This window comes from Canis lupus, chromosome 10 (assembly GCF_003254725.2).
Source record: "Canis lupus dingo isolate Sandy chromosome 10, ASM325472v2, whole genome shotgun sequence".
Lineage (NCBI taxonomy): Eukaryota > Metazoa > Chordata > Mammalia > Carnivora > Canidae > Canis > Canis lupus.
In genome coordinates this window covers 43123866-43138039 of record NC_064252.1, presented here as the reverse complement: position 1 = coordinate 43138039, position 14174 = coordinate 43123866, and the positions used below count along the sequence as shown (strand labels likewise).

The following is a 14174-nucleotide window of genomic DNA, read 5'->3' as shown; positions in this document are numbered from 1 at the left end:
ACGCCAAGGCCCCCTGTCTCCAAGAAGTAACACTTGGGCCTCTGTATTTGTTCTAACAAGTTCCTGGATTCCTGAGAGGACGTGTGCACCAGACTACAATCCCCAATAAAAAGCCCCAGACCCCAAACAAAGATCAGACTCATGCTCTTTTCCTTTCTGAGTCTTCTGGATATTCCATCTATATCTCCCTTTTCTATATATGTTCAAAAAAACTCTGCTCTCATTTCCTGTTGGCTCAAGTTTGATTTCCACCCTTTGTGAAGCCAAGGACCCTCTTGGCTGGTCCTGCAGGACCCCATCTGGGTCCCTGGACCTGGCCTGCTGGCGTCAATAACCCAATGCTTGTTCAGTTCGATTTGTTCTGTTTAATTTCTTTCATCTTGGGGAGTGTGTCAGCATAATTCTGTGACCATCAGAACAATATTCACACAATTTCCCAAATCGTTTTTTACTTAAAATATATCTAACAAAACATCTTTTGGTATTGAATCTTATGAAATGGCTTTGATCAGGAGAGTGGAGTAACCCAATCGGGTGGAGGCCACTAACACAGGTAGTGAAAGGATTCACCCAAGGCAGAACAAAGGAGATAAAAATTTATTGAATCCACTGCAAGGGAGCAGTGGACAGGATAGCCGAGACTGTCAGCCAGAAAGCAGTGGTCGGGGGCTGTAGTTGTGGGAGAGAGCGAAGACATATGGGAACCTATGGAACTTTCTGCTATCACTCAATAAACTTTGCATTACTGGCCACTGTCTGGTCTACCTCTTCATTCTTCGAACAGTATGACCAAGAACCATGGGCACTAATGGAAATCCTGAAACATAGACGTACTTGACTCATGGCACCAATGGGATAAAAACTGGTCCAGTTAATTGCAGTACAAAGTTTTTAGGAAGGAACAGGACTTGGTCTTGGTTGTTGGAAATCAGAAAATTTGCTTCAGAAGACAACATTTTGCAGTCCCTTGATTCAGCAATTCCATATCTAGGAATTTGGTCACAAGAAATAACTATTTATATGTGTGAAGATTTAACTTTAAGGATGTCCATCATAATGTTGTTTAGAATTCTATAAAAACTGCAAATAAGCCTAGATATTCTCAATTAGGTAATAGAAGTTTACTATATTGGAATATGATAAAGCTAAAAATGATGCTTCTGATAAATATATCATGATATAGAAAACATTCATAGTATATTTTTAAAAGAAAAATATGATATATGATGTAATTCAATTTTTTAAAAAGGGCACATGGTATATTATATACTGTATGCATTGATAAAATACCAGAAGAGAGAGATATGTGATGTTGACAGTGGTTACCTCTTGGAGTGGGGATTATAGGTGATTATATTTTCTTTTGGCTTCTCTGCAGTTTAAAATAACTTCTAAAGAAAAGTCCATGCTTCATGTTTGTAATATAGAAAAATAGAAGCTATTGCTTTAGAGCAATTGAGAAATGAATGAATATGGACTCTTGCTGTGAGAATTTCCAGATACCTGACATTGAGTGACATTTTAAAAAGTGTTTCTTTTTTTCTTTTTTCTTTGAGAGAGAGAGAGAGAGAGAGAGAGAAAGCACACAAGCAAGGGTGAGGAGCAGAGAGAGAAGGACAAGCAGACTCTGCACTGAGCATGGAGCCTGATGTAGAGCTCAGTCTAATGACCTGAGATCATGACCTGAGCCGAAATCACGAGTCAGGCACTTAAGTGACTAAGCCACTTAGGCACCCCAAGTGTTTAATTCTTTTTGAATTACCTTGTCCGTAGGCATAGATGGGAGGGTGTTTGATGGAATGTTAACCAAGACTATGGTTATGGAAGGTGGAAAAATCTGGATATTCCCATCAGAGTTCAATCAGAGAAGCACACCAGTAGGAGTGATAAATAATATGGATTTTACTACAGGGATTTGGCCTTACACAATTGTGGGAGCTAATTAAACAGCTTACACACAGAGGTTGCCTCTGTATCTGGAGCTGGGCCTGATGTCACTAGGGAAGGCAGTCAGGAAAGAAAGTGCATGAAATGAGAGCAAGGACAAGCTGGAACCTGCAAGGATGAACTAAAATCCATATCAGTCCCTTACTGCCTTCGTTCTTCTTCTTTTTTTATTTATTTTTTTTTATTTTTGCCTTCGTTCTTCTGACTTCACTGACGACCTGAAGAAGAATCGTGTGCCCATTGTCACAAAGCTAGTGTGCCCCTTGCAGGAGATAGAAAGCCCAGAAGCCTAGGGAGGAATGCAACTGGGGTTGGAAGAGCTGTGGGTCTGGCTGCTGCCTCACACCAGTCAGGGGGAATCTGCAGTGTCAGTCATGGTCTGCAACCACACCAGACTCTTACAAACCAGGTAGAGATACACAGTTGACCCTTGAACAGCATGAGTTGTTCCACCATCCTATTTGGGTCTCCAAACCTCTCTAAGATAAAAAAAGAAACAGCACTAGCCTCCTTTTTGCTTTGTATCTATAGGGGTAAAGATTAGAAAGACTAGACCTAAAATTATTGTGTGAATGTTAGGATTAATTTTGTATAATCATTTTAAGTTTTATGTTCATTGCTTTCTGACATAGACCTTCCTATAGATGTACCGCTTACTGTTAAGGCAACTATTAAAATATATAAAATATATAAAATATTTAGATTTGATAGAAAGAAGCTAATGTGTATCAGCCAAGAATAACTCATAAGAGTATGTCAATATTCCTAACAAGCAAATGAACACCTTGAGGTTTTATCTTCATTGATAGGAAAACGATGATAGTATGTCTCTTATCTGCGTACTAAAACAATAATTTACAACTCTCTCTTCCACTGAGCTTCTGGTCAACAGCAGGTAATTAGTAGTTTTTTTTAAAAAAGATTTTATTTATTTATTTATTCATGAAAGACAGAAAGAGAGGCAGAGACACAGGCAGAGGGAGAAGCAGGCTCCATGCAGGGAGCCTGATGTGGGACTCAATCCCAGGACCATGGGATCACTCAACCACTGAAGCACCCAGGCATCCTGGCTATTAGTAGTTAAGTTTTGCCTTTTATAGTAATGCTGCCCACTAAGCCTAAAAACTACATTGTCATGTGTTGAGTCACTACTGTGTATCATGCCCTGGCCAAATACCTTTAATACATAGTATTTAGTTTTCTCTCTAACTCTACAAGATAAATATTCATATTTCTATTTTACAGATGAGATGATGAAGCCTCAAAAGAGTTAGGTGATTTCCTCAAGGCTACAAAACTCATAAGTTGTGTAGCTGGAATTTGGACAGTTCTGTATGATGCCCAAACTTTGCCTTTATCTTCAGGACTCAAGTGTGGTCCACACACCGGCAGCACCAGCATCTGCAAGCTATTGGAATCTTGGGTCATACCCAGATTTACCGGATCAAAATCTACAGTATAACAAGATCAGCAAGTAATCTGCCTTCGTGTTAAAGTTTGAGAAGCACTGTTATGCATACAGTACTATTCTCCACAAAATGGTGTGGGGAGGTCAGATAATTTTATATTCAGTGTTGAAATTCATTATTTGCTAGACTTGATAGGAAAGTGGCCTGGTTGATTTTCAGTGATTAACCTAAGCTTTCAGAACAGCTTCTATTTCCCCTGTGTGCTCAGAGTAGCATCCCTATCACACAAATTTATGTTGAGGTTACATAATTGAAGGTTCCACGGACATAAGCAACATGGTGATTGAATTTCCTTTTAGGGAGGTGTCTGTGTTCTTCTTCTTATCTGTTAATATGATGGATTATCTAAGAACTTGCAAATGGAACAGACCGCTATAGAAAAAGAATTCATCAAAGAAGATAAAGCACAACTCAAGAAATTATTTAACCCACCATCCCTCCAATCCCAAACTCCTGAGGGTGTTTGCATTTTAAAAGAGGAGCTTGGGAATCAAATGAATCTATAACAGTTGATAATTTGCTGCAGCATATGTTTTTTGAGAAGATGGAAACATATTCTTTGTGTCCTTAGCTTTCCTCTTTTAGCTCCAGGCTCCAAGCTCCAAATTTTAGTGCCATTAGAGCAATAGGATCAGAGATTGGCACTTCTCTTCTCAAAGTTTAAGAGTAGCCTAAGAAAAAAAAAAAAAAAAGGAAAAAAAAAAAAAAGAGTAGCCTAAGAGTAGAAGGTCCATTTAGTTTGCTCCTGTGGGATAGTCACCAAATGAAGTTATTTTCACATATAACCAACATAGATCATGCCAACTTTAATACGAAGAGCACATTTCTAACTAGTATCCGTACAATCCTCCAGGCTCTGCCTCCATCCCCCCTTTCTAGCCTCACTTCCTTAGTTTAGCATTTCCTTTTCATCCTGGCTGCACCAGCCACGTGAACCCTCTACTTTGTACTAATTCCAAGGCTTGCTTCTGATTCTCTTTCCACCTGAAATGTCTTCTCTCTTATGTTTCCTCTTGCCCAAATCCTACTCATTCTTCATGCCCAATGTCAGCCATGACACACATCTTTCTTGGTACATGTTAGCTAGAAACTCTAAACCTGGGGCACCTGGGTGGCTCAGTGGTTGAGCATCTGTCTTTGGGTCAGGTTGTGATCCTGGGGGTCTGGATTGAGTCCTGCATTGGGCTCCCTGCAGGGAGCTGCTTTTTCCCTCTGCCTGTGTCTCTGCCTCTCTGTCTCTCATGAATAAAAAAATAATAATAAAGGAAAAGAAACTCTAAACCCTAAAGGGTTTATTTTCTCTCTAGTGGGACACTTACACTTTCCATCTCCACATAATATTTATCTGAGACTTTCCCTGCCCTGTTAGACTGTAAATACCCTGAAAGAAGGATCCTTGTCTTAAGATCTAAGCATCCCCACAAATGCCTCATACAATACCTGCGACATCAGCCCTCAATAAATACTTCTTTCTTTCCTTCCTTCCTGGCTGATGATGTTAAATGCCTTTCACCTGTGGGACACCTGGGTGGCTCAGTTGGTTAAGTGTCTGCCATCAACTCAGGTCATGATCCTGGGATCCTGGGATGGAGCCCCACATCAGGCTCCCTGTTCAGTAGGGAGCCTCCATCTCCTTCTGCCTGTCGCTCTGCCTACTTCTGCTTGTGCTCTCTGTCACATAAATAAAATCTTTTTCTAAAAACCCCAAACCTTTCATATGCTTAACTGGATCTGTATACTCTCTTCATTGAAATGACTCTTCAAATCTTTTGTCCATTTTCTAACTGGATATTTTTTATTGTTGAGTTTTGAGTGTTCTATATATATGTTAGATATTTTGTTAGAGTCTTATAGATCCCTGAGGCTCTGCTCTTTTTTTTTTTCTTTTTTTAAGTCTATTTTCTTTCTGTTTTTCTGATTGGGTAATTTCTATCATTGTATTTTTTCAGTTCACTGAGTCCTTTTTCCCCTTCATCCAGTGAGTTTTCAATTTTGGTTATCACGTTTTTCAGTTCTGAAATTTCTATTTGCCTTTTATATATATCCTTTATTTCTTTTTTGAGGCTTTCTATTTCTTTCTTGAGACTCTGTTTTGGTTTTATGTATTTATTTCAGATGTGTTTGTAACTGCTTGTTTAAGCATTTTTATGATAGCTGCTTTGTATGATCTTTGTATGATCATCTTTGTATGATCATCTTAACACCTTTGTCATCTTGGTATTAGGATCTGTTGCCTTTTCTTTTCATTCAGTTGAGGTCTTCCCGGTTCTTAGAATGATACTGAGGCCAGATCACAAGTGCTGGTATAAATAAGAGGACTGTTGAGAATGGTGACCTCACTTGGCTTGGGTTGCTTTCTCTCTTATTTGCTACTGAGCCAGTCAATGACCAGGACAAAGGATCATAGGAGGTTAAGGGCATGCTTTTGAAGAAACAGCTCTCCAAAATCTCCTTTGTTTTGTGTCTGAATATTGGGGGGTCTCAGTAGCCTGTGGGGTGAGAAAAGTCCCAGAGGCTGCAGAATCGAGGTGGCCTGCCTTTTATATCATCTCGGAGGTTGAAAGGGCTTTGTTGGGGGGGAATGTCACATCAACACTTAAGGATGACCCTGTGATCTCATGAAGATATTGGTACAACTCATATCTTCTATTCTATTTCTAATTGGGCCTCCTTGAGATTTCAGTGCCATGAGACAACACACAACTCCATTTACTGACCAGTCCTTCCCCATGATTGGTAACATCTCCCACATCAAATACCCCTAAAAGCCAGTGTCTCTCTGTGAATACAATAGCTAATATAATCATTTATGTAAAACAGACAACTTCAAATGTTAGCATCTTGATTTTGGTTTGTGGATTCTAAATGTCCAAAGTCTAAATGCTTCAGAGCTGAAGTGAAAGAAATCGAAATCCTCATTTTCCTTTGGATGACACGTTCCAGTTTTTAAAGATTCATAACACAATCCAGAGCCTTTTATACAGATGCCTAATAGTATGGCATGGGCTTGGGACTTGGAGTTGTGCCTTCTGATAAATACAGTGGTATCAGATATAGCTGGGTAATTATAATTGCAATAATCCGCAGTAGGGAACTAAGTCAGCCCATGAATTGGTCAGCAAACTCTCCACAAAGAAAATTATTAGCATGAGAAGTGCAGGAATAAATGTGTGGGTATAGTCCAGTTTAATTTCCCGTGAACTGATTGCTTCCTTGGTAGCAGTCAGTATATGTGCCTCAATGCCTTCTGGGAAGCATGCTGCTATGGTGTCATGATGGATATTAAAAACACAGAATCCTGAGGAAGAATATTGCTACATGGTATTAAAATATGGCTCTGGGATGAAAAAAAATAAGCTTGTGACATCTGACTAATAGGGAGATGGAGCATAGTGAGAATCATTCATAGTGGGTCATAAAATGAAAAGGCCAGGATGCCCACTGAGCAGAGCAGCCAGCAATACTCGGGTGTTGTTTGCATACTGCTTCCCTAAATGACAAATTGCAGTCATCAAAGGCTTTGCAAAACTTTCCATTCACCAGGGCTGCTTAGGCAAGTGCACAAATGATATTTTTACATATACAGATGGCCGTGCACAGATCATATGGGCGCCAGCAGCTGTGATGGGACCGGGCTGTGGCACGGATCACCCAAGACATTCCACATGGCTTCTGGGGAATTCTCTATTACTTATTTTGGGCATAAGATTTATTTTTGTAAGAGTTTTTCAAGAACCAATATACATATAACTTTGCATGTCCTGAGCATTTCTATGGTGTTGGAGAATGGAGAGTCCAGGATCATGCCGGCTAGAGATAGAAGGCAGAAAGAGCCCAAAATGGGCTGAGAATGAGCACTTGAGCAAAAAAGAGAAAATGCCTAGTTCTGCTGAACTGAGATTCTCAACCTAGAGTCTGAACCCATAGGCAATTGTTCTCAAACTCAGACTGGTATAGAATCCTCTGGATTTGTTTAAAATCCAGTTTGTTTGCAATGCAGATTCCTATGCCCCACAACCAGTGATTCAGACTCAGAGTCTGGAATGGGACCCACAAACCTGTGCACCCCAGGTATTTCTGAAATGTGTGGTCTGGGGACTATATTCAGAGGAAACCCTTTACTGCTGGTGGGTAATTGTTTGTGGTGGGGGTTCATGAAAAAGGACTATGGAAAAGAGTCATGCTCCTGAACCCCCAAAACAGTATGAAAACTTGAGCATCCATATGTGCCTGGGCATTTTTCAAAGATGAAAATCCATACCTTTCCTCACATATTCAGAAGGATCCATGTCCCCTCAGAAGTTACAAACCGTGACAGCATACAGTTTCCACGAAGCTAATGATCAGATCTCTATTTCTACAGAAGGCATTTAACTTCTCTCCACCTCCAACCTCAGATAACTCACCCAGACCCATCTAGCATCTCAGAATTATGAACATACTTGGCTTGACAGAATTTTGGTCAGAGAATGGCTGGGTCTCTGTGACTCTGTTGTCACTATTGGGAAAGTGCTCAAAGAGACATCCCACTGAGATGGATAAGCAGCTTGTCTCTGCAAACAAAGATAGCAGTGCAATTCTGTGCACAAAACAGCCTTGCTAATGGCTCACAAAGATAGCCTGAGGAGCATGGAGTTCCCCCAGGTGCTGGTTTTCCTCAGTCAAGGCCTGGGAAAGGACCCTTAGAGTCAAAGGTCTGATTAGAAGGTCTTTCTAGTCCTCTGGCTTCGGTTCCAGAGCCCCCTCCACAGCTCCTTGAGCTTCCAGAACCTTCCTCTCACGGTGGGCTGAAGAACAGTAACAGTAACACAGTAACAGTAACAGAGGGCATCCATATTGACCATGCTAACCTTAACTCTGCCCTTGGATATTTTTTTCCATTTACTACATGACTTCTCAAGCATTTATTACTATTAATTTGCATGAATTATTCTTTCAAACTCTATTTAAACAAGATAAAAGATTCATAGAGTTTAATTTTATTATTATTATGTTCTTACTTTTGCATGAATGAGAGATGAGAGAAGTGTCCATAACCCTCTCCTGACTTAGGAGACTCACCAATATGTATGCCTTTCAGGAAAACATGTCTCAAATGGAACAAGACTCGAGCCACATGTTTTTATTTTTTATTTTTTTATTTTTTAAAGATTTTATTTATTTATTCATGAGAGACACAGATTGAGAGAGAGAGAGGCAGAGACACAGGTAGAGGAAGAAGCAGGCTCCATGCAGGGAGCCCGATGTGGGACTCGATCCCAGGTCTCCAGGATTACGCCCTGGGCCGAAGGCGGGCAGCAAACCACTAAGCCACCCAGGGATTCCCGCCACATGTTTTTAAACAAGACCAATGAGCATTACCACCTTTGTGAAAGCTATGGTTACATCCACAAGCCGTAGCAACAATCTCCAAAATTCAGATGTTTTATTACTCCTGAGTTAGAAATAACATTAATGAGCATAGGTAAAGACGTCAAAGAATATTTCTTTGTGTTTTTGTTTTGTTTCATGTAGAAGATCTATTTTCTTCTTGACTAGCTGAGATTTCTCTCACCTGCAGTTAGAAGGATCTGTTATTTCAAGACTTTGATTTTCTTTACTTAGCACTATGAAAAATAATGCAAACCTGCTTTGATGATATATTTAAAAAACGATAGAGCAGGAAAAAGCAAAAAGAGAATTTAACAAGTGGAGTGTGAGGTCTAGCAGCTAGCTTACCCTTTCTAGCTCACTGCTTCTTCCCACCAGGCTCCAACTAGGTAACGTGGCCTCGTCTTTACATAGAAAGCAGAGGTTCCCCATCATGTGACCTGGTCAAATTCCTTCCTACCACCTCCAGATCTCTCTGTGTCTTTGCCTTCCTCCCTCTTGTTTCAGGGGTAGAAGACTCATCTCTCCTCTTGGGTTATGATTATTTCCCTCTCGATTATTCCATGACTTTGACTCTTCGCTTCCCGGTCTCCCCACTTCCTCTCCTCTGCCTGTCTGCATGCTCATGTCTCCTTCACCCTTCATTTATTATAAAGCGTCCCTGGTTCCCAAGCCCTCCACCTCCTGTCCTTCCTGAAAGGCTGGTCTGTATCTGCTTCCTCTGCACACCCTCAGCCCAGCCCCTATTGACACTGCTCACCAGTGACACCCTAACTGCTCCCCTCCTGCAGGGCGCTTTCCCTGATGATGGCTTCTTGGCTTCTGCTCAAGCCCTGATGTTTGCCAGGGTCTCATGTTCCTTCACTCCCTTCATATTCCCAGAGCGATCGCGTTTTCTCTGGTGACATCAGCCACCACACACGTGCTCCTGATGATTAAATCTACACACATGACTTCAGTTTCCTTCTTAAGCACGAGCCACTCATCTCCAGCTACGTCCTGGACACCTCCATTTGCGTCCTCCACAGGCATATGTCCCACACATCAACCCACTGTTTTCTCTCCATTCCCAGTCTCCGTGAAGGCGGCCACTCTCTGTTCTGGCGTCATAGGCCTAACCCCTTGGAGGCCTCTCCTGCTCCTTCCTTTCCTTTAGCCTCCAGATAATCATCCCCAATTCTTGTGGATTCTCCAGTTAAAATGTCTGAGTCCACCCCCTCCTTTCCGTTCCTGCTGACACTACCTTGGGACTGGTCCTCACTATTTTTCACTTGCAGATGCTTCCTGATAGATTTCCATTTTAGGTCTCACCTCTCGCTTAAGCTTCTCTCTATAGCCACAGCTGGGGGAGATCCCAACACCCCCTGCTTTTAATCTTTCATGACTTCCTGAAACACAATACATCCCACACCTGAAATGCCATATCGGGCTCTCCAGTACAGCATTTCCATGTCTCTAACCAGTGTGATCCTCTCCCTCTCGCTTCCCTTCCCTATCAGAAGTGAGGCCAAGTTCTAACATCAGAGGTACCCAGCTGGTGGCAGGCACTCCGTTTGCAGATGGGGAGAGTGAGCTTATAAAAACGACACCATTCATTTCCTACACTCTCTCCAAGTCTGCAGCCTGACAACCTGTTTCCATTTCACTCATCTTTCTGTTTCCCTTAACATCTTTGTCGTTGTCAAAGGAACCTTCCAAAAGATGCCACAACTATCTCTCCTCCCATTCCAGCTATTAGCCCCGCTTCTGTCACAGCCTCTGGAAACACCAAACTTCACTTTTGCCTGATGTTTTCCCACCAATGTATCTTTCATATGGCTAATCCCCCTCCACTGCCTGCCAAACCTACTTTGTCTTCAAAACCCCTGTTGAAGCCAGCTCCACTGTAGAGTGTTTCCTGCTTCCCCTGCAATGGATGCCCTTCTTTCATGCTCTCATAGAGAATTATTGATGCGTTTGCCTTTCCTGCTACACCGGGACCTCCTTGAGTTTCTTACTCATCTTCCTATCTTTGGTGCCTGGCATCTAGTTGGAGTTCCCCAAATGTATAAAGAAATGAATGAGTGAACGAGTGAATGATACCATTGTTCCAGGTGCCATGGGCAGACAGGACAGTGGAATTAACTAATAAATGGTGAGTTTGGGAGGAGGAGACACTGTTTCCAGGTGCTCCATGTTCCAAGCAAGAGTCATCCTTTCTTTCCTGCTCTGGTCATCCTCCCCTCTCCTTCAGCTCCTGAATCATCAGGCTAGAAGGACTTGTGTGCCTGCCCACAGCAAATTGACTCATCGCACCCACCCACCCCAGTCACCTGTCCCGAAGGCACTAGAGTCAGTACCTAGTCAATATCAGTACCTGGTCAGTACCTGGTCTGATCTCCTGAGGCTGTCCTGGGGTGGGTGAGCTGTTTGTTTATATTTTCTTATGTTCATTTATTTTAATTGGCTGCCATGAAACTCCTCCTTCTTTTTGAAATTTGTCCTTATATAGAACTCCACTGGACATAAGCCATTGTCTTTTCTATTGATTGCCATTCCTATCTACTCTTTATTGCTTGCTCAATTTACTTTGCTCTTTATTGCTTGCTCAATTTACTTTGCTCAAAATATGATTTTCATCTATACTCTTCCATTAGTCTCTATTTACAAACACTGGCAATTTACTCTTCTCTGTTAAATGTTTCCCATCTCATACCTCTGAACCTTCACCTATGTGTGTGCTAGAGATCCTTTCTTGCTTCGCTCCTGTGCCTATGCTTCAAATAGAGATATTATATTTTCATTTCATCCTAGTTTCTGCCTGCCTAGACGTGATCTTTCATCCTTTCAAGCCGTGAGAGCTTTCCTCTCCATTTATTCATCCAATACATATTGAGTGTTGAGTCACATAATTTTTGTATGGAATTAGCACCAAACTAGAGAGAAAAAAAAAGAAATCACTCTAGTTATCTTAAACAGGAATTTAATTTAGTGACTTGGTTACAAAAGTACTGGAAGGAGTAGAATGGCTAAAGTTAAAACAAACCATCTCAAGTGTTGACAAGAATGTGGAGCAACTAGAATTCTCATGTACTGCTGGTGAGAATGTAAAACTACCCTATAATCCAGTCATTCCCAGATTAGGTATTTCCCCAAGAGAAATGAAAGCAGATTTCATACACAGACTCGTACACAAGTGACCTAGCAGCTTTATTTGTAACAGCTCAAAACTGGAAACAAACAAATGTCCATCAAAAGGTGAATGAAGGGGCGCCTTGGTGGCTCAGTCTGTTGAGTGTCCAACTCTTGATTTCGTCTCAGGTCATGATCCCAGGGTCATGAGATCAAGGTCCAGGTGGGACTCTGTGCTGAGCATGGAGCCTGCTTAAGATTTTCTCTCTCCCTCTGACCCCCTTTCTGCACATATGTACTCTTTCTCTGTTTAAAAAAAAAATTGGTGAATGAAAACACAAACTGTGATACATATATACAACAGAATATTCTTCAGCAACAAAAAAGGAATGAATGATTAAAATATGCAACATGGGTCAGTTTAATTATGCTAATTAAAAGAATTTAAATTAAGGAAAAGGAAATACATACTGTATGATTCTATTTATATAAAATACTAGAAAATGCAAGCTATGATGACAGAAAGCAGATCTGTGGTGGGGGAAGAAGAGGGAGAGATTACAAAGGAGCATGAGAAACTTTTGGAGCATGGGAAATAACAAGTTATTTTTACTGTGATGATGGTATCACAGCATATACTTATATTAAAGTTTATCAGATTATGTAGTTTGAATACATTTGATATATCTCAACAAAACCGTAAACAAATAATCTCAAAAGGAGTCTGGAATTGAAAAGTGGTGACATAACCCAGAGATTAGCAACTGCATAAAGCCCCTGTCTACCCCTAGGATTGGAGGAACATAAGGAAAAATGGTATTCCCAGAGCCCATGTTCCTTGGCCACTAAGACTAATGGGGTCTCTACTAAAACTGCTCTTTCAACTACCACCTCTACTTCTCTCCAAGAAGCCAGGAGCACACATTCTTATTACACCTGGGGTGTGTGAAGTCATGTGTAAGTGCTGCTGCTTGTGGAGTGCCCGTGGAGCCCAGGAGAGCTGCCTCTGCTGGAGGCATCACCAAAAGCAGAAAAGAAAAAATGGCTCTCCCTTCCATCTTCCAAACTCTTCCCATCCTCCTCTCCTATTGACAGAAGCTAACAGGAAGCTGGCTGAGAAGAGTGTTGACTTTGTAGCCTTCTAGCTCTTCATGATCAGAGGGTAATAAGGAAAGGCATTTATGGAGTTGAAAGCCAATGGACAAGTAACTGGCTCAACTGTCTAATATATCACTCTTGGCAAAGGAAAATATGTAGTAAGTAAAGCCACAGTTCTTACTGTCATGGATTTTGTCTATTAGCATATGCTGGTTCCCCTGAGGTTACACACTCTCCCATCCCCTGCCTCCACTAAGTAGCTCACCATAAGTGCAGATGTAAAGGCCAAGAGAAAAGTACAGGCTACAGGCACAGAAGGTGGGAAGAAAAGAGAGGGTGTGTTCAGGTGAGTGGAGACAGTGCTAGAGATGTGGGAGGATGGCCTTTTCTGTCACCAAACAGCTTTTTGGGAGTTTAACAGCCAGCCTCTCAAATAAACCTGTCACTACTTTCTGTGAAATCCTGCTAGGAATAGAAGCCCTCAAACATTAATCCTTGTACCTGCATCTCAATTTGCTGTAGACTCAGAGGGCTCTTGAAGGACCCTCTGGATGCCACTGAAGAACTCAGAAAGTTATGCTTTGAACACAGGAACATATAATCAATTTTGAAATTACATTTTTTATATCCTATAGATTAAAGTCCAGTTCCTTAAAAGCCTGCTGAGTTTTTTCATAATAACCAATTACAAAGTGGGAGCTAAGCTGATGTGGAAAGGGGGAGGAATTTTTAGTGTAATTCTCAGCATTCGCTTCTGCTTCAGATGGTGTGGGAGCTCCACATGGTGAGTTCATATATTTTTTAAAAAGATATCTCATTAAATTGGCTTGGCACTGACAAATCCACTGGTCACAACCTCTTCAATAATGTCTAACAAAGGAAACACTTTGGAAAAATAAATGTAATGAAATAAAGAAAGAAGTTGCTTTTTCATATATGTAAGTTCAGATGTTTAAATATGAACCCATATACTAACAATAGTGTTTGGAGTTTGTTACATTTTTAAGATTTAATTTTACTTATACAGGTAATTTACAATCAGCCAATGTGATCATTAAAAAGTATAGATAACGTAAAAGGTTTTTATGACCCCCTCACAATCTTGTTTCTCTAGAACCACTGCTATTTGTGTGTTTGTGTCATATCCCAACCCTTTTTCTTTGCATTACCTACATATGC

At 41.0% G+C, this 14174-nt stretch overlaps 1 protein-coding gene across 5 annotated transcripts in view; it reads left to right on the top strand.

Annotated features, from left to right (window-relative positions):
* The window catches only part of NMS (neuromedin S), a 49377-nt gene that overhangs the window by 16496 nt on the left and 18707 nt on the right, over positions 1-14174 (top strand). For 2 of the 5 annotated variants that reach the window (XM_049115447.1, XM_049115445.1), the window contains exon 1: positions 4130-13779. The exons of the other annotated variants lie outside the window; for them this stretch is intronic. The gene's annotated coding sequence lies outside the window, so the exon portion shown is untranslated. Of the gene's footprint in view, positions 1-4129; positions 13780-14174 lie in introns of those variants that run through there. 5 annotated transcript variants of the gene reach the window in all.